We start from the raw sequence: 4,133 nt of genomic DNA on the forward strand, positions 1-4,133 counted from the left end.
ATCATGTGAAACCTCCACCACATGAATTCTAAAGTGCGATAATAATAATAAAAAAAATCGGCAATTTTATCGACAAGCGATCCGAAATTCCTGAAAAGATCCGAATGAGGAATTTAACAGCACTGTGATCGTGACCGCTCGAATTAGCGACATCTATGTAAGGGCTGGTTTGATTAAAATGAGAGAAGATCGAGACTTTTTCCGTGTGATGATTCTGTATCTGCGGCTTCTTGAGAGACAAAGTCTGATTCAAGGCGCGTAGCGTGCGAGCTTTACATGAAGTGTGAATAAGGACGAGATGGAAAGCTGGCTCAGATGATGATGATGATGATAACAGAACAGGACAGTTCTTTCATACTGTCTTAAATACCGACCGTATTTGGCTCTAAGATGAAGTTCTTCCTTGATGTTTAATTCCGGGACTTATTTACAAGAGCACTTTATATTCTCATATCTCCTTTATCTATATAGTGCTTGGGGCCATGAGTAAATGTGAGTATATTCTAAATCCTATAGGCTAAATCCTTCCTTGCTTCGGCTGGATGCGGGATAGCATGAAGACATATATATATATTTGAGCATATATGTAAGTACCAAGTTCCAGCTCCGATCGTCTTCTGTGCGATGAAGATTTCGGACCTCCGCTGAGACGAGGCCGACTCTGAGGATCCTGAGAGATCTAGAGATCTACCAGCTCCGGTCAGACTCTGTGATACTAAAGAGGAGATGTGAACTCCATGTGATCTTTTACATCACTACAACATTTATCAGACTGTATATATATAAATCACACCCCCAGTGTCACCCAGATGAGGATGAGGTTCCCCTTTGAGTCTGGTTCCTCTCAAGGTTCCTTCCTTTACCATCTAAGGGAGTTTTTCTTCCCCACAGTCACCTGAGTCACCTCAGACTTGCTCATTGGGGATAAATACATACACATTGTGAACTAAATATATCTAAATATTAATCTTGAACTTTTGTATTCTATTAATATTTATATTAATATGTATATTAACCTTTTGTTCTATGTTAATGTTCTGTAAAGCTGCTGATGTCGATTGTAAAAAAAAAATAAAAAAAAAACGCTATACAAATAAACTTGAATTGAATTGAATTAAGCCGTGTGAGATGAAAGGCAGGAATAATGAAAATACTTTCTTTTGTCAGCATCGGTGCTGGTATGGGTGCAAATCCCACGAGCCTTTACGGCTGATAATGAGAGGTGCCTGAGGGGATGGTGGTGAAAATAAGATGCAGAGAAAAAAAGAGGGGGATGAGGATTTTTTATGAACAGTAGAAGAGGCGATGATGTGGTCCGTGTGAACGGTGAGATTTTATTTTTTTTGTTGAGCGCTGTGCTGTTGTTCATCCTTTTCTTATTCTCCCTCATTCTTCATCGCTGTCGGTCTCGGCTGTCAGCGGTACCATTGGGTTTGATGGTGAGAATGTGTGAAGATGTACACGGTCTGAGACGTGACCAGTAGCTGTACCGTTTTTAACAGTACAATTAACAATTAAATAATTTTTTTTACTGCCACAAATCTGATATAATATTAGCAGCATAAATGGCTGTCCACTGCTCGTGTGTGTGTGTGCGTGTGTGTGTGTGTGTGTGTGTGTGTGTGTGTGTGTGTGTTTTCACTGCTGTGTGTGTGCACTTTGGATGTTTTAAATGCAGAGAATGAATTCTGAGTATGGGTCACCGTACTTAGCTGTACTGTCACGTCATGTCACGTCATGTCAGGACGTCGTTGGCTTTCAGGGTGAAATGTTTATACTTCTATTTGGGAAACCTTACACAAAATGTTAAGAGTTTGAAGATAACATGTTTGTAATGTTTTTTTTTAGACGCTTATGAGCAATCACACTTGGAACACCTGAGAAAGCAGTAAAAGATGAGATGTCAGTCCATCGTAGAGCGTCACACACATACGGTATATAAGTGACGTGACATACGGCTAAGTACGGTGACCCATACTCAGAATTTGTTCTCTGCATTTAACCCATCCAAAGTGCACACACACACAGCAGTGAACACACACACACACACACACACACACACACACACACACCGTGAACACACACCCGGAGCAGTGGGCAGCCATTTATAACACAATTCACACACTCGTTTACACAGAAAGGTAATTTAGTGTAGCTTGTTCACATCCTGGCATTTTTAGCAGGGAAGAGGGGGAAAAGAGAACCAGACAGGAACCCATGTAGGAACATGTGAAACTCCACACAAGCAGCATCCTCAGCTCCAGGTGCCTTGGAATAGTACAACATCATTGCTACCTGCTGATGTTATATACGGTTTGGCATGCAGACCAAATATTCCACCTCAGATACATACATTTATCTTCTGTCTATGTAGTTGCCATATCTGTCCTACAGAAGTACTGAGTTGGTCTGAAGTCCATCTGCCTCAAGGTTCAACGTGTTTGATGCTTTTCTGCTCACCACAATTGTACCACAAGAGTATTAATCAGAGTTACTGTAGGCTTTCTGCCAGTCTGTCCATTCTCGGTTGAACTTCTGCTCACTGGAGGTCTTTCTTTATCGTGTCGTTCTGACTAAACTCCGGAGTCTTGTGTGGGGAAAATCCCAGTATCCTCATGATTTGGTCTGAATATAGTCATCACTAGAAGGCAGAGACCAAATGACTCTTTCCTACACACCAAACTACAAGCCGATCATTGTTAGCTACAGTAGAGCTAAAAACTAATAAATGGGAAATGATACAACTTCGGTAACAGGGTAAGGATCGCTGACTATCTCGCCGACGTACACAAACCCGTCTGTCTCCATTTTGAATTTGAATATACTCGCTGTCACTGAGATGCTTAAAGTAGATGTGACTGGGAATGTTTTTTTTGATGATGTTTTTTTCCCCTTTCTTTGTGGTATAGTGGTGCAGCAGGTAGCTTTACCTCATTCCAGCTTCAGGCTCTGTTCGATCCTGATCTCGGTTTACTGTCTCTGTGGAGTTTCTCTGAGCTCTTTTTCTCGGGTCCATGTGGGATTATTCTGGTTTCTCTCACAATCCAAAAACATTCCATAGGTGGATTGGCTAGCACGAATAAATTACCCAAGGTATGAGCGAGCGTGTGAATATCTTAGACAGCCTTCTATCCAGGATGTGCCTTTGGGAAGATTTGTCCTGAAATCAGCTGCAATTGAATAAAATGTATGAATATATACATCACTAGAGAACAGAGGACCTACAGCACCTAGGGCAGGTGTGTGTGTGTGTGTGTGTGTGTGTGTGTGTGTGTGTGTGTGTGTGTGTGTGTGTGTGTGTGTGTGTGAGAGAGAGAGAGAGAGAGAGAGAGAGAGAGCGAGAGAGAGAAAGAAAGAAAGAAAGTGAGAGAGAGAGCGAGACAGAGAAAGACAGATAGAAAGAGAAAGAGAGATAGAAAGAGAGATAAAGAGAGAGAGAGACAGACAGACAGACAGACAGAGAAAGAATTAAGAAAGACAGACAGACAGACAGACAGACAGACAGACAGACAGACAGACAGACAGACAGAGAAAGAAAGAAAGAAAGAAAGAAAGAAAGAAAAAAGAAAGAAAGAAAGACAGACGACAGACAGAGAAAGAAAGAAAGAAAGACAGACAGACAGACAGACAAAGAAAGAAAGACAGACGACAGACAGACAGAGAAAGAAAGAAAGAAAGAAAGACAGACAGACAGAGAAACAAAGAAAGAAAGAAAGAAAGAAAGAAAGAAAGACAGACAGACAGACAGACAGACAGAGATTGACAGACAGACAGAGAAAGAAAGAAAGAAAGAAAGAAAGACAGACAGACAGAGAAAGAAAGAAAGAAAGAAAGAAAGAAAGAAAGAAAGAAAGAAAGAAAGAAGAAAGACAGACAGAGAAAGAGAAAGAAAGAAAGAAAGAAAGAAAGAAAGAAAGAAAGAAAGAAAGAAAGAAAGAAAGAAAGAAAGAAAGAAAGAATGACAGACAGACAGACAGACAGACAGACCATTTCTGGTCAGCGTGTGGAATCCTTTTAATATACAGAACCCTGTTGGTAAGACAGTTGACTCCCATCTGAGTCTGTGGTCTGAGATACATCTCATCATCATCATCATCATCATCATCCTCATCATCATCGCTGCAGTCGCGCGG

The sequence above is a fragment of the Tachysurus fulvidraco genome, chromosome 10 (genome assembly GCF_022655615.1).
Source record: "Tachysurus fulvidraco isolate hzauxx_2018 chromosome 10, HZAU_PFXX_2.0, whole genome shotgun sequence".
Lineage (NCBI taxonomy): Eukaryota > Metazoa > Chordata > Actinopteri > Siluriformes > Bagridae > Tachysurus > Tachysurus fulvidraco.